Raw genomic sequence first — 22,683 nt, 5'->3', positions numbered from 1 at the left:
TTGAAGAATGTTAGTGAGGGGCTCTGCCTAATGTAGATTGGAATCCTGTTCCAAAGCATGGGGAGTCTCTGGGACAGGAATCTATCCCTCCAGCATGTTCTATTTATCGTTGTGGTAAGGTTTAGATCCCAAGAGCATGTGGCTCATGGGGATTTGTTTTTTTTAGGTGGAGCATGTCCATCAATTCTCGGCTGGACACGGCCTTGTATGTCAGGCAGAGATCACCTCTGAGTAAGTGGTATGCAACCGAGTACAGCTGGAGTTTCTTCAGTCGGGCTGCATAGGGCATATGTTTGAGGCCAGTAATCCTCTTGGTGAGGTACTTCTGTGGTCTTTCCAGCTGTTGCAGGTGTCTTGTAAGGTACATCCCAAATGGGGAGTTGTACAGTATGATGGGTCTAATGAATGATGAATAGAGGGGCACAATAACCTCTTTTGTTCTAGATGCACACCCTTTTGTGATTAGGTGGGCCACATAGAAGGATTTCCAAACCACCTTGGCAATATAACTATCAAAGGAGAGATTACTTTCTACTTGGGTTCCCATATCCCTTATTACATTTTCTGTATTTAGGGGACTACCACCTATGTGGTAGTTCGCGGACACTTTTTTTTCCAAAGGGGATGACTGCACTTTTTGGCATTTAGCTTGAGGCCATGATTTTGTCACCAGTTATCCGTCTCAGTGAGATCCTTCTGGAGGATGTCTGTATCAGCTGGAGAGTCAATTATGGCCCCTAGTTTGCTGTCTGCGAACTTGGTCAGCCACAGTACTCCTGTGCTTGCCTGTACCTCTGAGAAGTATATACCGAACAGGAGGGGTCCCAGGACTGAGCCCTGGGGGACGCCACTTGTAACCGGTTTAGAGTCAGACCTGGAGCCTGCAACACTCACCATGTGGGTTCTATCCGTGAGCCAACTGGCAACCTATCTCGTGACATAGGGGGTTTATGTTCAGGCTGATGAGCTTGTCTATAATACCAGAATGGGGAATGGTGTCAAAAGCCTTTGCGAGGTCTAGGTAGGCTGTGTGGACCTCCTTTCCCTCGTCTAAAGCCATGATAACTGTCTCAAAGAAGTCCACCAGGTTTAGAAGGCATGATCTGCCCTTAACAAAGCCAAACTGGGAAGGGTCCAATGTTTGGAGGTTCCCAATGTCTCTGTTAATGAGTTCCATGATGATGCACTCCATAACCTTGCAGACCAGGCTAGTCAGACTTATAGAGCAATAGTTCCCAGGGTCAGTTGTGGCTCCACCTTTATAGAATGGGATAACTATAGCTGTGCGCCAGTTTGAACAGTGCGTTTAGGTGAGGGGTTAGTTCATTTTGGAGCTCGTGTAAGACACAGCCTGGGACACCGTCCGGTCCCATTGAAGCTGTATTTTTGGCTTTGGATAGGGCTGTTTTAACCTGTGTGTCAGTGACTGCTGGGGTTCTACATTCTTCTGGTATGGTTATGGGCCCTTTAGGCGGTGAGAGGGGGGTGACGTTTGCACTAAACCTGTCTGCCAGAATGTTGGCAGTATCAGTCGGTTCAGTGTATTTTGTGCCATTCTGCACTAACTCAGAGCAGATCTGAGAGTTTCCACTTAGGTTCTTGACATAGCTAACGAACGCTTTGTGGTTATCTTTGGAGTCCTTGGCAATTCTTCTTGAGAAGCTAGCCTTGGATGATTTTATGATGGATCATAGTTTCTTGCTGATACTGATCAGGGATGTCTTTCCTTCTTAGGATTTTACTCTTTTCTGTACTAGTTTCCTCCTCCTATTGTATAGCTTGTTTATGGCAGGGGTCCACCAGGCTGGTTTACTTTTCTTGGAGGAGTGAGTCTCAGTTTTGCTTGGGATAGCACAATCCAAGCATTCTTGCAGGTGCTCATAGAGTGCCTTTTGTAAGGGATTCAGCAGCTTGGACAGTGTTGTCCTTTAGCATGGGGGCTGTGAACCTTTCCACCTTGGTCTTAAGTACTGTGAAGTTTGCTTTTGAAAAGTTTTTCACGGTGGTTTTCTTGATTGGGGGTGGGGGTAGAATGTGGATATCCAGAGTGATTAGCCTATGGTCTGATCTAACCAGCAAGGGGTTGACCTCCGGTGTAGAACACCGGTCGCCCATGTTGGTGATGACCAGGTCCAATTTGTTGTCACCTCTGGTGCGGGTGTTGACCAGTTGATCCAAGGCGTTCAAGTTTATAAATTCTGTGTTGGGCAAGGGAGTTAGTATTTGAGTAGTTCTCCCAGTTAATGTTTGGGTAATTGAAATCACCCACTATTAGGGCGTTTGGTAGGACCTTCATATTTTCCAGTGTCTCCAGAAATGCGGAATGGGGGTCCTGGGTCATGGTGGGTGATCTGTAGCAAGCTACAATTTGAATTGCAGTTTTGCCCGTTGTTAGTTGCACATGGATGATCTCTGAGGCATTGTGCTGTGCCACTAACTTGGAGGTGTAGGTATCCTTGATGACTATGGATACACCCCCACCTTTTGTGTTTCGGTCTGGGTTCTGTGGCCGAAAAGTGTGGCACAAGTTATAGCCTTGGTAGTGCTGGGGTGCTCCCTGGAGCCTTAAGCCAGGTTTCTGTTACTGCAAAGGTATCTATGTTCTCCATACTGAGAAGTGCCTCAAGTGCATGCATTTTGAGGTTTAGACTTCTGGCGTTGAGTAGCATTACCCTCAGTTTTTGGTTACTTGTGCTATTTACGGTGGTGTGTTTGTCTTTTGAGCCTTGCCTAAAAAAGGCACTATGGGGGCGGCAAAAGCCTTGGCCAGTATTCGAAAGCCCAAGGGTGACAGGTGCAAGCCATCTCTTGCGAAGCAATGTGGCTTGTCGAGCAAGTCATCCCAGGTGGACAGATACTGGATCCCCTTTGAATGACACCAGAAACTTAGCCAATTGTTGAAATTGATCATTTTTTCTTTATACCGTGGCATCATTCTTGGTGAGGGCAAAATGCTACTCAGGGTCAGGGTCATAACGGCCTGGGCTACGTGATCAGAGTTCTTCTATGTCTCTTTTCATGTTGTCCAGGGAGGTACGTCTCAAGTCACTCACACCAACAAGGACAATGACAGAGACGTATTTGTACTTGTTCTGGAGTGACCTGACTGCTTGTTATGTGTCAGATCATGGCGCCCGACAGGCAGCTAACTGTAACCTTCTCATTGTCCAGCCTAGTTAGTGGGACATCAGTGTCCCTGACTATAGAGTCGCCTATTACTAGTGTGTTGGGTATGTTATTTTGCCTTATGGGCTGTGATTGCGTGGCACACTGATTATGTAAAGTATGTGTTTCATGGTTTGTGATGGGGTGTGGAGGTTGCTTGGGTGTCTGCTTTGGAGGTCTCTGTTGCTTTTGCAGATTTTTATTTAGAGCCTCCGAGTATGTTTTTGTGTATTTATGTGTGTTATTTGCCGATGTTGGTTTAGTAGGTCTATGTGAGACTGGTGGTGTGTTGCAAGTTTTTTCCTTCTCCTCTTGATGTCAGTTCCAGTCTTGGGTTGAGAGAGCTTTGCCTCCAGTTTGGCTGTATAATTGCATCTCTCACATACATTAGTGTTTGGTGGTAGGAGGGGAGGGTTGTCTGTGTACATGAGGCAGTTGTAACATTGCCTCAAAATGCCCAGATTCACCAGTTGGACTGGAGAGTACATCTGAAACTGGCCTGACAAACAGCACACTAATTGTAGTCATGAGTAGCACCAAAACAGAACAGGCACTTTTCGTGTCAGTCTTTATGTGGAACCTGCCTCTTTCTCTAACATTTTCCTTTCTTGGATGACAAACTCAAAAAATTAACAAAATGAAGGGAAAGAGCCTCAACAGGGCACTTATCTAAGTGGCTCGGTAAAACCAGCACAGCAAAAGACGTCTTAGAATGAAAAACAAATACGGTGTTCGAACTGGTGAAGTTCTGAGGATTAAGGGTTCGTATGTCACCTTTATATCTTACAGATAAGCAGGGAGTATACGATTGACATATGTTGCTCTGATGATGTAAAGGCTTTGATAAGCAGGGTGGACACTGGGCTATCTTTGGCAGGATATTTCACATGTAATGACTACTGCAACAGTAATAAAGGAAGGAAAGAAATCTCTTGCATCTTAATTCATTCCTCTGACTCTTTACATATCCTTCTAATCAATCCTGTTATTCTGTCAGAGAATGCAAGTGCTACCAATATTCTATTTGTAAATTCCCAGCTGACTCAATTAAATGGCCCCTCTGCATCAAGACCCACCAAAAATAAAGCTTCCTTCTGGACCACCACCATTGTCCTATTAACTTTATCACGTTTGCCTCATTTTCACAAAAACACACCAATCCATATCTATCAACTCTTAGAACATCTTTGTTATTCTATTCGCCCATTTAGGCATAAATGCTTTATAACGTTTTACAATTGAAAAGGGTCTACAAGTAGCTAGATCTGCAGGGTCTTTACAGCCCAGAATAACTTTCTTCCAAGATGCTAGAATTTCCCTTTAAAATGTTTAACACAAACGTTCAATCTTTATCACTTTCTTCCCTCCAAGTTCCATATTTCTATATGAATACCATCTGCTTCTGCACACTTCCCTGTTAACTGATGTGTTACTACTTTTACTTCATTTCTTGGCTATTAATTGCCGAACCTCACCTTCCTCTAACCTTGTTCACATCTACGCCTTCCATAAACATTTCCAGTTGTGCTTCTCTTGATTTTCCCAAATGGTCCTACGCTTTATACAAATGTTCATAATATTTATGAAATATCACATTACGTCTAAGATTGTTGGTTTTTTTTCTTGACACAGGCTCCCTAAGTTTTGATACAACCCATTTTACTTTTTATTGTTTAAGTTGCTATGCTAAATGTATATGTGCTCTGCAGTTTTTATTACAAACAGTAATTTGGCAGCAATATTTCAATATTCATACATATTATCCAAATAGGTCCTTATTTTTTGTTGGAAACTCTGAAGTTGCGCCACCTCTTGTTCTGTGAGAATACCCTTCTTCTGCAATACCTTAACCTTTGCCAACCTCTGTAAATAATTCCTTTTTACTTGCTCATATTTCTTTCTTTGCTTTTTTTAAACTAAATTTTAAACTCTGTGTTCATTTCATCCCACTCACTTGCTGCTACTCGTTAAGCAGTTAATATTCTCCCTAACAGCTCTCAAATTAATGCCATTATCCATCCCTTCGATTCCTCTCTTTTTAAAGGATAAATAGGGAGTGTTAGTTTTTTTATCATTAGTCTGTATCTCAATGAGATAATGTTATCAGATGCGACTCAAAGCCTTCAATGAAATACTCATGCTCTAGAGAAATGCAACTTCTATCCAATCCAGCCCAGTTATAATATCTTCAGGAATATCTACAATTTGAGTTTTTAATAATACAGTCACATCTTCCATACCTAATATTCTCAAATACATCTTCAACAATCTAACCTTTGCTATCATATCTTCCCTTTTAGGACTCCTGATACATCATTAATGAAAATAAGGTTTCAGTCCCAGTCCACAAACACTCCCAGTTGAAAGGCTATTTCTGCCAAAATTCTTCAAAGCTCCACAAAACTCCTACCCTCCCAATAACCCTTTATTACCACAAACATACCATTACTGTTTTTTGTCTATCACAAATGCAGCCCTCTTGCAATCATATTATTTCTCCCAGTTTCCTTTGCCCCATACTCTTAAACATCCATCATGAAATCCTTTTCTTCCTCAGATTTACATGCTCGTTTCTACCTATTTGTGTCTCCTATATTTGCACCCTACACTTCTTAACATAATTTGTTACTCTTGGCGTTTTGTCCATACCTGTAAGGCTAAATATATTCCATGTTAACATGGACAAAGCAGCCATTCTAATAAAAAGTTATTACTTCCACATATTATACACGTTTTCTGAATAAAGGTTTTCACCTTGTAATTTATATATACTAATGTTTTGGCAGGCAGATCTTGTAAGTAGTTGCGTATTCTCATCTCTAGTTGAATCTATGTCACATTCTCCAAGACTTTCTCTTCAACAAAAATCTACACAAGTATCTTGGCTGGGATGCCTTGTGTGTGGAGTTGACACGTCCTCCTTGTGGTCAGGTGGGTTTCCCTTGGGTGCTCTGATTTCCTGCCACATTCCAAAGACATGCAGAAGGTGGACTGGACACTCTAAATTGGTCATAGGTGACAGCGTGTGCAAGTGTGCGATACAAATGAACCACTGTGGCAGGGCTAGCCACCTGGCAGTGTAAACCTTGGCTCAAAATGATTGTCACTGCTGAAGTGACACCCCGACCCCCATATGTAAAAATGGGAAAAGGGGTTGAGGATGGATGGATTCAAAACTCCACAACCTCTTATACTAACAGCAAATACAAAGTACACAACTTTCCAAAAAAAAAAAAATTACCCTTCCAAATATGAGCAGTTGCCCAAACTGACAAGTGCGCACACAGGTTTTAAAATTAAAAATAATTAGCCATGCTATAAGTGTGTCTCGAATCAGACTGATACCTGTCCTAATCTTACCTATTCAACACCAAACCAAATGTGAACTTGCATGCTTTCAGTAAATTACAGTTTTAACCTTAAAAAATGCACTAGACACCCTTAAATAAAATTTTCACTATTCTATTTAACACATTGAAGTACCAAGACTGCTGGGGATACAACTACCTGTAAAACTATTCAAGTTCCATAGTTTCAGACTGCATTTTCTCTGAAATGCTTACCAACTTCAGCTTAAAAGTTAACTACATTACACTGCATGCATTTTACTCAGAACACATTATGGAGACCCTCACTGATAAATTCCTTACACCTGTTGACTTAGTGTCACCAATGAAAAGCATTTGCCACTGGCGAAAAAATAACTACAGACTTAAAAAAATTAAGAAAGAACCCTTGTATATTTCATTCACAACACACAGGTCAGACCTATCATGATTAATTGCATGCATCTATTTGCTCTTTATCTCCAGCTAAAAGCAGGTGCTAATGGGAAAATAAGCAGCTAGTAAACTTTGCATTCAAGCTGTTTTCTTTGGAAGAATGGAAAAGATTTCAATGGCAAAGTCTCTCTATAAGATTTGTTGTCAGATTATCACCCCCTTCTGCTTGCTCACTCACTGATTAAGCTTCTTTTTTTATTTCCTCCTCTGCATTCAAAAATGTCTTTGATTATCCGGGAAAAGATATTCTGAAGACAACTGAACGCAGATGGATACAGCAACGTGAATCTTACATCCATTTATCAACATCCCTGCGTGTGGGCTGTCTGGTATATTGCGAACAATAATTTGCCAAAAGCACTCTGGTATTACCAGATTTTATTACTTTTCCTTCTGCCACAGTTTGGTCTTGGTTGGCTCCTCATGGACAGACTTTGATCATGCAGATGACATGCCTCAGATTAACAAATCCAGGTATGGAACACCGGTCCAGTTGCTTATTTGCACACTCATAAAATTAATGTAATATATTCATTCCAGCTTCTCTTGTACAGCAGAAAATCTTATATTTTCTGTGTGTATTCTGTCTAAACAGAAGTTCTGTACTTACCATAATGTTCCATCTATGTTGTCCATTTTCATTCTTCCTCAACCATTGGGTTCGGATCCGATCCTCAGATCTGACTCAGCAGATACTATAGCTCGTGGCTAACTGAAAATCTCGAACTCATCCCTACCCATAATTCACCAACCCCTAACATACCTCAGATTTTGTAACTTGGTACTTACTCTCTGAACTATCCTTACATATTAACAATGTTAAAATGTATTTACTCTCAATTTGTGAATCGTGCACATATTATATGAATGCTCTTTTTATCATTTTTATAATATTCTGTAGCCAAGTTGTGTTTTCTACATGCATTGTGCAACTGTTGTACTTTTCACCCAGGCCCTCCACTGAAAAAGTGCTTCGGCTCAGACAGATTACACCGGTCAGCAAATGTCACATAAATAAATCTTTTTTGCTAAAGGACATAAATACTAAATATCTGAACAACATTCCTAACAAAGGAAACCAGTATCTGGAGCTCCACAGAGGATACAGTGGTGTTGTAATAGCATCTCATTCTTCCAGAAGTCTTAGATGACAAAGTCTAGGGATTGCTGGGTGGGAAGCTGAGGAAGAATGAAAATGGACAACACAGATGAAACGGTAAGGTAAGTAAATAACTTCTTTATCTGAGGATCCCAATTTTCATTCACTACTCAATCACTGGGACAGAGTCCACAGCTACTGTAAGGAAGGACATTCTTAAGCAGAAATGAACCAAAGACGGTTTCCCCAGAGACCAGATCCAATTTGTAATGAGTAATAAAAGTATGAGGATTAGCTCAAGTAACAGCTGCGCATATGTCATCAATGGGATGGTTGGATAAAAACACTGAAGAGGTTGCCATAGAACTTGCAGAGTGAGCTTTTAAAGATTTTGCCAATGAAATCCCTGACTTATTACAGACAAAGCTTATATAGTCCATAATACATCTTGCCAATGCCACTTTTATGATAGGCTTGCCCAACTTGTCATCTGCAAAAGACAGAAATAACTGACAGGATTTTCTAATGCCTTTTGTTCTGTGCAAGTAGAAATACAATTGTCTATGAACGTCTGGTAAATGCAACATGTATTCACCCTTGCTTTTGAATCTGGGGAAGAAAACGAGCAAGTTAATAAACTAATACTGAATTCTGACACCACCTTAGGAAAGAAAGAAGGGTTGGTTCTTAATGTCACCCTGTCCTTATGGAAAGCCAAGTAAGGAGATTTAGAAGACAATGCCTGGAGTTCTGAAATTCTCCTGGCAGAAGTTAATAGCCACAAGAAATAAGGTCTTACAAGTCAAAAATTTAAAATCACATTTTCCAGCTGGTTCAAAGGGGGAAACAGATTAAGGGCTACAGAACTAGGTTCAAGTCCCATCGAGGGGCAGGATCTTTATAAGGTGGCCTAAATAAAATACTACCTCTAAGAAAGGTCTTGTATATCTTAGTAGAAGCTAGAGAAGAACTGGCAGCTCCTATATGGAAGTTAGAGATTGCTGCCAAAAAACTCTAATGGTAGAGGAGCTAGTTCCCTTATTAAAAATTTCTGCCAAAAATTCTAATACATTTTGTGTAGGGGCTGAAAAGGGATCAATATTTTTTGATGTGACCAGCAAACAAATCTGTTCCACTTAACTCTTGTAGAGGTTTCTAGTGGAAGCTTTATGGGAAGCCAAAAGTATATGGTGGACAGGGGACAAAAGCATAGTCTGTCTGGCTATTAACAGAAGTGGAGAAACCACACTGTCAGCTTTAGTTTTGAGGTATCTGGGTGAACTATGCCTGTCAGGTGAGACAGGAGGTCTGGAACTGGATCCAGAACCCAAGGTGAGTAAATTAGATTAGTCCAAAAGAAGGGGAACCAAACCCTGTTGCAGCCAGTAAGGTGCAAAGAGGATGACTTTGCACTTCAACCTTGCAGCTTTCAGATTTGAGAATCAATGGATTGGATAAGTTGTTCGGATAAGCATTGAGAAAACCGGAGGGCCAATCATGGGGCAGAGCATCCCTCAGTGATTCCCCTGTTGGGGGGGATTAGGACAAAGAAGTTGCTACATTTGCTGTTTAGGGGAGAAGTAGAAGATCACAACAAGGCTGGCTCCACTGATGGAAAATCGCCTCTGCCACTGTTTTGTTGAGAGACCACTCGTGAGGTAGAAGAACACACCTGCTCAATTTGTCTACTATCACACTGGACTTCCCCGGAATGTGTGTTACTACCAGAAAGCAGATGGATGAGATTGTTCACTGCCACACTCCAAGGGCTTCTCGACACAAGGGATAAAACCTGGTTCCTCCTTGTTTATTGATGTACTAAACTACAAGCATATTGTAAGTTTGGATCGCAACTGTTCCCGGAGGTAGAGCATCTTGAAAAGCTTGCAACGTTAAAAGCACTGCTCTCATCTCCAGAGCATGTATATGCAAACTGGCCCCTTCAGGGGACTAAGTACCTTGGACTGTTTTCCCTAGGAAGAGCTCCCCAACACAATCTAGGAAAGTGTCCACGGTCACTACAGTTTTGAGTTGAGGGAGAATGAACAGACAGCCTTGTAAAAGCTAGTCTAACCTTATCCACCACCAAAGGTACGTCTTGCACATCAGTGTGATCTTATGAAGCGACATCTTCTGATAAAGATTTGACTGTAGGGATACTAGCATCCACTAAATAATTCTCATATACCTTATCATGGGAACAGGAATTATAGCTCCTGACACTAACTCCAAGGCTTGAAGAATTAGTTGAACTGAAATTTTGTGTTATTAATAATTTTTTGCGACTTGGAATCTTAAAGTTTGAACACTGTTTAGGGGAAATGAAGCTGTTGCAGGTACTGTATTGAAACGTGGTCCTATAAATTCCAATGTTTGTGATGGATGCAACTGAGATTTGTTGTACTTTATTGTGATCCGCAAAGGGGAGCAAGTTTGGAGTACAAGGTTTCTTGCTATTATGAGTCCAAGCCTGGTCAGAACGGTAATAAGCCAGTAGTCTAAATATGAAAACACCTGGAATCCTTGCAGTCTCAAGTGAGCTGCCACTACTGCCATGCATTTGGTGAACACCCGGGGGCTGCGACAACCAAAAGGCAGAACCTCTGAACTAGTAATAACTGTCCCCTTGCTGGAAGTGTAAAAACCTTCTGGACCACCTATTCATTTTTATGTGATAGTATAAACTTGAAAGTCTATCGAAAACATCTAAATGTCCCTGCCTAGAAAGGCAGAATGGACTGAAACATGATCATCCAAAACTGACTTGCTCAAGTTGCTGAGATCCAGAAATGGTCTCCAGTCCCGTTTTCTTTAGCACTAAAAAGAATCTTGAGTAAGTTCCGGATCCTTTCTTGTCTGGTGGGAATCCTTGAATGACTCTTCTGTAGCAGCTTTTGTACCTCTAGTGGCGCTGCGTTCCCATGAATGGGTGGAACACTGGGAAACTTTTGCGAGGATGGAGGTAGAAGGGAAAAGGAAATTACATAACCTCTGGAAATAATTCTCTGAACCCAAGTGTCTTGCGTCTCTTGTGATATCTAGCCAGGCTCTCTGGTGCAGTGACAAATGACACCAATTGCCTCCAGATGGGGACAATTTGGTGTCCTTTCAGGGGAGCTGGTAGGACTGTCAGAGAAGGAATCTTTGGACCCTGGGTTTCGTGGACCACCTCTGCACATGAGCAGTGTCTTCGATTAGTGCTCCTCCCTCTGCCTCTAGAGGAACCATCTCCACGTGGATCATGTAAAGGACTCAGATTTTTTTTAACCACATCTTTCATCCCCATGTTGGTTCCTAGAAAAGGTCTTTTTTTGGGGGGGGCGGGTCAAAAACATTACTCCTACAGCAGAGTGTGTCTCTCCATCCTTCTCATACCTGGAGTATGAGAAGGATGGAGAGACACACACTGCTGTAGGGTGTGTCTCTCCATCCTTCTCATACCTGGAGTATGTGTCCTTCAATTTCAGGCTAAACAAGAAAGTTCCATCAAAGGGAGTACTGACGAAAGAAGACTTGAAGGGACTTGCAAAATTACACAAGTGCATCCAAGCATGTCTCCTTATTGAGATGTCTGAACACACCTCCCTTAAATTACCCTCAGCTGCATGAGAGACGAGTCTCATGGACAAGCTTGACATGGACTGAAGGGGTGCAAACTGTGAGGCTACCATAGCTTAAGCATCTACAGTAGTGGACTATGAAAAAATATGTGACGACCCCTTAATCAAATCTCTCTGTAAACTTGTCAAATGTGCCAGGTAATTCAGTGACTAACAGCAAACGTCACTGAAGCATAGACACATTTCCCAAACCTGTCCAAAGCCCTGGACTGTCTATTAGGGGGATGGACAGTGGAACTTTGCTCCACAAGTTCCTTCTTCATGGCCACCGCCATGACCATGACATCTACAAGCACTCCCTTACTCCAGTGTTCCCTTCCTGTCGTAAGTGCCCGAACTCGGTCTGATCTCTTGTGGATGGGTTCAACTGCATCAGGTGGCTTCCACATCTGCTGAGAAAATAAACTGAGCTCATCAGCAGGTGGAATTATCCAGGAGGTAGACGGGCCAGATCCAAATGCCTCCAGAAACACTGATTCACCTGGGAAGAATTTTGGGAGGACCAACCACCCCATTGCTTGACGATCTCCAGAATGTCTCCAAATGAAACGTCTTCAGGTGGTGATCTGGGGGACGTTTTGCCTTCATCAAAATCTGTCTCTTCTGTGACAGATTCCTGAGGGGAGTCCAAGTGCCTTCTTTTCCACTTTCACTTCTAGGATACTTCCTCAATGGAATGTTCTGGGGAAGTGACAGAAGAGAGGGTAATGCTCTGCTGGATAGTCTGGAGGGTTTGGACTGGCTGCTCCTCTGGAGTTGAATGCAGAGACTCTTGGCAAATATACACTTGGAAAGTAGAAACCAAATCCAAGGGTGGAAAGAGCCTCTATCATGCCGAAGCAGAACACACTCCCTCCACTACCTCAAAAGCAGACTGTCCTGGGGAGAAGGAAGCTGATGCAAAGAGAAGTCATGCTTCTGTTCCACCTGTTCTGTCTGCCTTGAAGGGAATCCACACAATGCAGAGCCTTGATTCAAGCTGTCCAGGGACGAGGCTCTGAGGGGCAGAGACGGCTGTGAAAACTTCGCAGTTAACTCAAACACCTTGGATCGACTGAGATGCCATGGCTCTGACAGGCACTCAGCTCTGAACTCGTCGGAGCCAGCAGTGCACTCAGAGAAACCTTGGATCCAAGGGCACCAGTACTCTTGGATCCAAACCAGACTGTCTCGGCAAACTCGCATCTAAGTATTCTGAAACAAAGTGTTGGATCGGAGAAGGAGCTGTTACTGGTAAGGTAGATTTACGTAAAGCTTCCTGTCCCAAAGGGGCTGGAGCCTGGAGAACCCCCATCTGTATTTGAACAGAGAGGAGCTTCCTCATCATTCTATCCATGTTGGCTTCAGTGAGACTCCTGGAAGAACAAAATGAAGCAATGGACGGTGACTCAGACAGTAATCTCTCGAGGAAGGGAGACGGAAGTCTTTAAGGAACTGGGTCAAATGTCGGGGAGTATCTCAACCCAGGAAAAATCTTAGGAGACAAAGTACACTGATCCGAAGGTGTCACAGGAGGTGAAGACATCTTGGAGCTGGACAGCTTTGGATCCAATCTGGATTTTTTTGAGAAAAAGCTCTGTAGAAGATGGGAGAGAAGAAATCGACTTCTTTGGAGACTTTTTAGGAGCGTCATTAGAAGATGTTTTGGGGGGGGTGAGTCCGAGATATGGCTTCTAAGTAACCTTTTTAATATTGGCTCTCCTGTCCATTAAGGTAGATGGATTAAAACATTTACATACCTCACAATAAATATTAAGATGATGAGGGTCCAAACAGTAGATGCAAAGGTCTTGGACATCAGTATAAGGCAGCGTATGGCCACATTTTTTAAAATTCTTTTACAGACAACTCATCCAACAGAAGAAAAAAAAGTTATGTACTCACCATAACGTTCCATCTGAGTAGTTATACTTCATTTTTCTACAACCTGTGGGTATTCGGATCCATATAGGATCTGAGCCGGCAACTTATTTTCTAGCATCTGCTCCGAGTTCCTATCCCTACCCATAATACACCACCATCTCCTATCTTCCCTCAGATCATGTTTGCTGCAACTATACACATTAGCAACTCAACTAAATAAACCAAACATGTTTATTCACATGAAAAGGTCAGGGGAATGGAGGGTGGGAAGGTTGCAGAAAAATGAAGTATAACTACTCAGATGGAACTTTATGGTGAGTACATAACTTCTTTATCTGAATTAGTTAACTTCATTTTATCTGCAACCTGTGGGACAGAGTCCCCAGCTACTCAACAAATCCTGGGAGGCCCTCATGGAAGAATATTCCTGAGCACCACAGAGCCAAAGGATGCTCTCCCTCTGGAAATCAGATCTAATTTGTAATGGGAGATTAAAATATGAGAATTTGTCCAAGTTGCTGCTGCGCAAATGTCATCCAAAGGAAACTTAGACCAAAAAGCAGCGGAAGTCGCCATGGACGTGGTAGAGTGAGCTTTAATCAGACTCGTAGATAAACCCTTGGCTTTGTAAACGTGTAGAATGCAAACAGTGATCCATCTGGCTAAAGAAACCTTGGAAACAGCCTTGCACAAACGAGGTTTAGAAAATGAGAGAAATAATTGATTGGACTTATGAAAGGATTGTGTTTTATGAAGGTAGAAACGAAGCTGTCTATGAGCATCTAACAAATGAAGTTTATATTCCCCTTTGTTCTAAAAATTTAAAAACAAAACAGGTACATTAATTGTCTGGTTTATGTTTGATTGAGATGCCACTTTGGGTAAAAATGAAGGATTTGTACGGAAAGAGACCTTGTCCTTACGAAGACCAAATAAGGAGGCACGGCAGACAAAGCCTGCAGCTCAGAGGCCCTCCTAGCCGATGTAATAGCCACTAGGAAGGCTGTCTTCCAAGACAAAAACTTTAAATCCAATAATGCAGCAGGCTCAAAAGGAGGAGTTACTAATGACTGGAGAACCAAAGTGAGGTCTCAAGAAGGAACCAAATCTTTGACGGGAGGACGCAGAAGAAAGGTGCCTTTTAGAAAGGCTTTACACAGACTAGAAGAAGCCAGTGCAATCTTATTTTCACCTACATGAAAATTAGAAATGGCTGCCAGCTGTACTTTCATCGTGGAGGAACTAGCTCCTTGCTGAAAAATACTAGCTAAGAAATCCAACACCGCTGGAAAAGAGGCTGTAAAAGGATCCAGGTTTCTCTGAGAGGCCCAGATTGAGAAACGTCTCCATTTATTGCAATAGACCTTCCTAGTGGAATCTTAAAGAGAAGCCACTATCATAGATTTTACAGGGGCTGGCAATCAAGGGAAAGTACAGTTGTGTACACTTACCATAAATGTAGATGTTCGAGTGTATTTACTGTTGCAATTATTACATTTGGGTAATCTGCTGGCAGGTTGTCCTCAGTCGGCCTGAATAACAAAGTCTTGGGTCCTGCGTCGGTTGCTGTCTCCTCTTCCATGACGTCAGGGGTATAAAACATGCAGCCAATGCCATTTTAATCAGTTTTTCTTGCCCCAAATGGGGAGCATAAATAAATAAATAAATATATATATATATATATATATATATATACACACACACACACACACACACACACACACACACACACAAGTAATTTAGAAGACAAACAATTTACCTCCAACTAAAAGCGAATACACCAAAAAGGCTTTTGAGCATAGCGAAGGAAAGAAGAGGTATAATAAGAGAGAAAAAAGGGGGCTGGCGGGTGGGCAACCCGGACTGCAACAGTGAATACACTCGAACATCTACATTTATGTTAAGTGTACACAACTGTACTATGTTCTTCGGGTTTCACTGCTGCAGTCATTACATTTGGGTAGAATCCCAAAGCTATGGATGGGAGGATGGAATTATACAGCATTAGGTGCAGCTATAAGGCCCTGCAGGACAGCAGTGGCAAAGCCTGCCCTGGATTTAGAAAAGAGAGGTAAATGGTAATGTTTGGTGAACGTATGAACTCAGCTCCAAGTAGCAGCTTCTAGAATGTCTCTGGTAGGAACCCCTCTGACAAAAGCTGCAGAAGTAGATGCTGCCCTGGTGGAATGGGATCTGATCCCCTTGGGGACAGGTTTACCACGGTGCATGTAGCAGAAACAAATACAATGGCTTATCCATTTTGAAATAGTCTGCTTTAGAATAGCCTTCCCTTCTGCCCCTGCAGAAAATGCCACCAGCAGTTGCTCAGACTTTCTTAGAGATTTTGTCCTGTTTAAGGAGAATTTTAGTTGTCTGTGTACATCCAATGAATGCAGAATCTGCTCCCCCTTGTTCTGCGGATTTGGGAAAAAAGTTGGCAGATGAATGGTCTGGTAAAGAGCCAAAATGGATACCACCTTAGGCATAAAGAATGGATTGGTCCTGAGGGCCACCCTGTCCGGATAAAAGATAATGAAAGGCTCCACTGCCATGAGAGCCTGTTAGTTCTGAAATCCTTCTAACTGAAGTGACTGCTAAAAGAAAGGCGGTCTTCCAAGAAATACATTTTATGTCTGCAGTAGCAGCTGGTTCAAAAGGAGGTAGGGTAAATTTTTCCAGCACAAAACTGAGGTCGCATGCAGGAGTTTGTGCTCTCCTGGGAGGTCTCAACTTTTTGGCCCCTCTGAGGTACTGCTTTAGGAGGGGATGAGAAAAGAGAAGAGGCTCTGTGTTGTAATGAGCCGAGATGGCAGAGGCATGGATTTTTATAGAAGAAAAAGATAGGCCCTTGTGAAGCATCTCAGTTAAATATTGCAGAATCTGAGGAATATTGGGCATTGCTGTTTTTATTCCTTGTGCTTGGTTCCAGGCACAGAATCTCTTCCATTAATCAGCATAAGAATTCCTAGTACTAGGCCTTCTGGCCTCCAAAATGACATCCATCACAGGTTTACTGAGAGATGTGACTGGTGAAATTAGGTGATTAGCCATGCTGCAAGATTCAGAGCTTGGAGTAAAGTGTGCAGAATTTGATAGTTCTGCTGAGACAATAGAGGAGGTGTCTGAGGCAAGTACCATGGAGGAAGGTGTGACATATTCCTTAGAAGTGGCTACCAGTGTTGGCGAGGCCAGTTTGAAGCAATCAGAATAATTTTTGGGTTTTCCAGTCTGGAGCAATCAGAATAATGTTTTGTTTTTCCTGTCTGACTTTTAGTAAAACCCTGGAGAGCAGAGGGGGAAAGGCATAGACTGATAGGTTTTTTCCAGCTGAAGGATAGATCATCCACTTTCAAAGCTTTTTTGTGATGAATTCTTGTGCAGAATTTGTCTGATAGTTTTAGGGGGAGGCAAAAATATCTATGTCTGGGCTCCCCCATTTTCGTGTCAACATGCTGAAGATTTGTGGATCCAGTTTCCACTCGGGTGGGTCCATAAGATTTCTGCTTAGTTCGTCTGCCAGAGTATTTTATTTTCCTGGCAGGAATTGAGCCTGTAAATGTATTTGGTAAGTCAAGGCTGTGTTCCACGAGACCATGGCTAGTCTGCAGAGAGAGTAGGAGTGGGTACCACCCTGCTTGTTAACGTACCACATAACTGTGGTGTTGTCCATCTTTATCAGTAGTTGTCCTGGATGAAGGAAGTCCTTGAAGCTGTCAGAGCATTCTGTACAGCTAGCATTTATTTCTGGTTGATATGTAGGTGCATTTGATTTGGGCTCCATTCGCCCAGAATGCATCTCCCTGCCAGATGGGCCCCCAAGCATAGTCTGATGAGTCTGTAGTCAAGGTTTGGGTGGCAGGGGGTAGAATGAATGACAGTCCCTTGTTTTGGTGACAGGCCTCTGACCACCATAGGAACTACTGTTACAGGCAAGGAATGAGAGGAATCAATGTTTCCAGGCTGTGACAATATTGACTCCATAAGCTTTTTAGGTACCACTGAAGTTTCCTCATATGCAGTCTTGCATATGGAATTAGTAGAATGCAGGACGCCATGAACCCCAAATCCTGCAGAATTTGTCTTGCAGATAGCTGGTTTTTGGACACTTGTTTGAAGTATGTTATCAACTGAATGTTTGTCTGGTGTGAGGCAAGTCATCTGGGCAGTTGTATTCAAGCTTGCACCCAGGAATGTAATTATTTGAGAGGGTACCACTTGTGATTTCTTTTCATTTATGGTGTACCCTAGGGATGTTAGAAGCCTTTTTACAAATGCCAGATGTTGTAGAAGTGTCTCCTTGTTTTCTGCCTGAATTAGACAATCGTCCAGATAAGGATAAATTTGAATGCTTCATTGTCTGCAAAATACGATCACTGGTGCCAGGCACTTTGTGAAGACCCTGGGAGCAGTAGATAAGCCAAAGGGCAGTGCAGAGAACTGGTAATGCAAATAGCCTGCTTTGAAGCGGAGGTGTCGTCTGCAAGATTCCCTGATTGGGATATGCAGGTAAGGCTCTTAAATCTAGAGTTACCAACTAGGCATCCTTGCGCAGCATAGGCAGTAACTGTTGTAGAGCCAGCATCTTGAATTTTCGAATGTCCAGGAAGGTATTTAGAATGGATAAGTCCAGAATTGGACGCCATGATTTGTCTTTTCTGGGTACCAGGAAAAGTCTTGAATAAAAACCTTGTCCTTTTTCCTTTTCTGGTACTGGTTGAATAGCCCCCAAATCCACGAGGGACATGACTTGTTTCTGGGCCTCTGGCCCACTGATTTGGAGGCAGATCTGGCCATCCATTTGGAATTGGCAATGTGTGGAAATTAAATCTGTATCCCTGGGATACTACATTTAAGAACCACTTGTCCTGGGTAATTAGATCCCAATTTTGAGCATGAAGTGCTAGTTTCCCCCCAAAGGGGCTGCCAACAGACAAGTGCTTGGAAATGGCAGAGGAAAGTCATTGAGACTGTTTACCGTAGGGGGCTGCTTTGCTACTTCCAAATTTGGATTTGGAGGCACCCCACTGCTTTGTCCTGTACGTTCCTTGTGAATGAAACCTGGAGCTTTTGGAGTGTCTGGGTTTGACCTGAGCGGCTCTGTTGGGTACTGGAAAGGACCAATTCTTAGTAGGCCACTAAGTAGGAACTTAGTTCCAGTAGGAACCTGGGTGGCTGCACTTGCAAGAACTCTTTTACAGTTTGCATAGATTTAGCTTTGTCTTCCATCTTTCAAAACTTCTTCTACCTTATTACCAAACAGACTGTCCTGCTGTAAAGGAACATCCAACAATTTAGCTTTAACATGATCAGGCAGAATTTGCTCCTTGAGCCAAGCATGTCTTCTTATCACAGATACAGTTATGGCGGCCCTGCAAGAGGCCTCCAAGGAATCAAAACCACATTGCAAAGTATGCTTTCCAACTTGTTCAGCTGAACGCAATAAATCCTGTAACTCTCTATTTTCCTCACAATCAGAAATCAACATAATTTTCTGTTTAAGTAAGCCCATGACATGCTGTTCATATTCAAGCATATGAAAATGACAGTTTAAAGCCTTGATTGCCAGGGTTGCAGACGTATAAACCTTCTTACCCCATCTATCAAGCGCCCTGGAATCTCAATCAGAAGGGGTAGGATTTTTAGCAGTAAAAGCCTCAACACCCTTGTGACCCTGAGAAATTGTTTCAGGGTCAGCAGAAGGATTTTTGAAAAGAAACTTGTGGGAGTCAGGAACCCTGTAATATCTGTCTGGCTTACTAGGAGCTGGAGGCAGGGAATCAGGAGCCATGCTGGATTCTGAGAAAACATAATCAACAACGTCAAAAACAGGAGGTATAGCCAAAGGCCTATGCTGAGGAAAAAGAAGAAAATCCCTTCGCCTCTTTTTGGATTCTGACTCTCCCAATGAAAACGTTCCCTTAGGTATGCAAAGTTTCTCCAAAAGAAAAATCCTCAGGAGGAGAAGCAGAAGGGATGGATTCTTCTGCATTAGAGTCCACATAAGGGGGAATAGAAAATTCCCGGTCAGAAGAGGAATCAGAAGAAATGGAAACCTGATCTGAAGATTCATAATCAGTGCCTTGCCTAGGCCTCTTAGCAGGAAGGGGTTGGGAACCCCTGATCAAGGTAATTAAATCCTCAGCCATTTGGATAATTTGTTTTTTTTAGGAATAGGGGCCTGAACACATGGCTCATACATCAGTTTTTTAGACAAAGAAGTTGGTTTTGGCCTTGTTTTTGATGATAACATCGGTTTAATATACAAATGTTTAGGCCTGAAAACACCCTCAGAAGCCAGTGCCTGCTCAGCGGCTCCGGATCCATCCAAAGGAGAGACATCAGCGGGTTCAATACTTGAAGAATCTCGCGGCATACCGGACTCTGAATGGGTCTCAGTAGAGGCCTGCGAATCAAAAGTAGTGGGTATCCGGTGCTGCGAAAGTGCCTCACTGAGTACCGGTGACTGGCTTAGGCGAAGCTTCGTCACCGGTTTTGAACCTCGATGGTCTGTCTCTGTCTTTTTCTTTGCGATTTTTGTTAATTCCGGTAGTCTGACTGCTAACCAATGACATTTCAGGATAGTTGAATCTTGAGCCAAAGTATTTAGAAGCAATAATATACCGACGCTTAATAACGTGTTGGTTAAATTTAGCACAAAACCAACAGCAAGGCACGTTGTGGTCAGGGCCTAGGCAAAGAATATAGCACAAAAGAAAATCCTTATGGAGGTATTTGCTTCCCACAAGTAATACAATTATTAACTTTTCCTGGCATCGGTAAGGAGCAAGAAAAAGTATCCCCAACGGGGTACTTAGCTTTAGTTTGAAGACTTCAGTTCTGAAACTCGAAAACGAAAATTTCAGGAGTTGGCCGACTGGCACTTGCAAACTGCTTCTGCTTCGGGCACTGCATGGCAAGAAATACGGATTAAAATCGCGTCGGCTGCATGTTTTATACCCCTGACAACCTGACGTCATGGAAGAGGAGACAGCAACCGACGCAGGACCCAAGACTTTGTTATTCAGGCCGACTGAGGGCAACCTGCCAGCAGATTACCCAAATGTAATGACTGTAACAGTGAAACACGAAGAACATCTGGAGCAGCCAAGCTGGCAGCTTGAGACTGTCCAAATTGGGAGGGTAGGCACCCGAAGGATGAGAGATTAGATCCGAGCAGGGATCCAGAATCCACGGAGGCGCTAGAAGATGAGACCAAAGGAAGGGACAATGAAGATCAGTTTGCACCCCAGTTGCCAAGCTTTCTGAATGAACATCAGAATGAGTGGTAACGGTGGGAAAGCATACAGTAGCCCGGGGGGCCAAACATGGACAACAGCAACTCTGGGGGTATTCCCTGGTGAGGGAATCAGAGCGAAGAACTCGCTGCAACTTCGCGTTGGAAGGAGATGTGAAGAGATCACAGCAAGGCTGTCTGCATGCAAGAAATATCTCCTCCGCTATGGACTGTTTCAGAGACCATTTGTACAGCATCAGAATAGCCAGACTCAATCTGTGGCTAAAACGTTGGTGTGTTCCGGGATGTGCGTTGCAATCAGAAACCGACCAGTGGAAATCGCCCACTCCCACACACTCATGGCCTCGCAACACAGAGGATAAGATCTGGTTCCCCCCCTGCATGTTGATATACCAGACAACAGAGTTGGGAGGCGTCCATGGTCACTGTGGCTTGGGCTGGAGATGACACGAAAGGGCGTCCAGCTGCAACATCCGGTGAATGGAGGCACCAAAGGAGAAACATCCTGCAGGTGCGACTGATCCTTATCGGAAAATCCATCGGCAGGTCTAGCCAAGACCATTGGACAGCTAGAGTCCACTGAAGGGCCGCATACGAAGGCATGCGCAAGGGAGAATAGAGATCGAGGCAGTCATGGAGCCCAGGGTCCGGAGAACATCTCTCGCCTTTGGAAATTTGAGGTTCACGATTAGAGCGATGTGGTCCCTGAGGTGTAAGACCCTGTCTGGTGTTAAGAAAATCTTTAGCTACTAAGTGTCTAGCCATGCCCCGATAAAGTCTAGAACTTGTACTGGTTGTAAAAGGGATTTGTGAACATTGACTGTAATCCCCATCCGATCTGCCAAGAGAACAAAGTAGTCTCAGGCCAGACACAGAAGACGCTTGGTGGACCCAATGAAGAGACAGTCGTCCAGGTAAGGAAATACCTGAATTCCCTGAAGCCTCAGGTGAACTGCTGCTACTACTGCCATTACCTTGGTGAACACCCTGGGGGTTGTGGTGAGACCAAAGGGTAGAGCTCTGAACTGGAAGTGACTGGCTCCCAGCCGGAAGTGAAGAAACCCGCTGGAGCTTCCGTGGACCTTGATATGGCAGTAAGCATCCTGGAGGTCTAACGAGCACATCCAGTCACACTCTCGGAGGTAATGTATAATGGACTGTAGGGTGACCATCCGGAACTTTTGTTTGGTGACAGACAGGTTCAAGGTTGACAGGTCCAAAATGGGGATGAGGTCCCCCATCTTTTTCGGCACTAAAAAGAACCTGGAGTAAATGCCTAATCCTGACTGGTCGAGGGTGACAGGTTCGAAGGTTCGTTTGTGAAGCAGCTTTGAAACCTCTTGAGCTGCAGCCTCCCTGTAAGCATGTGGAACATCCAGGAGGCATCTGCACTTGGCGGTGCAACAAATGGGACTATGTAGCCTCTGGATATTATTTGTAGAACCCAATGATATGCAGTTATGGACTCCCATGCCACTGGGTGCAATGACAATCTCCCCCCGACTGCCTCCAGAGTAGGACAGTCGGGCAACACCTCAGGACTGCTAAGAAAAAGGTTCCCTAGACCCCCTGTACCTCTGGGTCAGCGTCGATCCTGCCCACCTCTGCCTCTGGGGGAAGAGTTGTCCTGAAACTCCAAGGAAAACAGAGATTTCCGGAACCACATCTTCTTTTGCCCTCTTTGGTTCCTAGAAAAGGACCGTTGAGGGTTAGAGAAGGAAATCCCGACAGCAGACAAAGTCTTCCTGTCTTTTTCACGCTGGACAAGTGTGTCATGTACTGTCTTCCCGAAAAGGGAGGAACCATCGTAGAGAGCATTAGTAAATGATGCCTTGAAAGGGTCCGCAAACTGACACAACCTGAGCCAAGAGTGATGCCTCATGGCTATGCCTGTCCCAG

General features: G+C 43.4%; 1 protein-coding gene across 1 annotated transcript in view; it reads right to left on the bottom strand.

Moving 5' to 3' along the window:
• The window catches only part of TRIO (trio Rho guanine nucleotide exchange factor), a 5,137,669-nt gene that overhangs the window by 1,415,902 nt on the left and 3,699,084 nt on the right, over positions 1–22,683 (bottom strand). The window lies entirely within an intron of this gene.

Source organism: Protopterus annectens, chromosome 3.part0 (assembly GCF_019279795.1).
Source record: "Protopterus annectens isolate FY-2018-M chromosome 3.part0, PAN1.0, whole genome shotgun sequence".
In the NCBI taxonomy this organism is placed as follows: domain Eukaryota; kingdom Metazoa; phylum Chordata; order Ceratodontiformes; family Protopteridae; genus Protopterus; species Protopterus annectens.
Note: the sequence above shows the minus strand (reverse complement) of the source record. Positions and strands in the feature narration are given on the sequence as shown.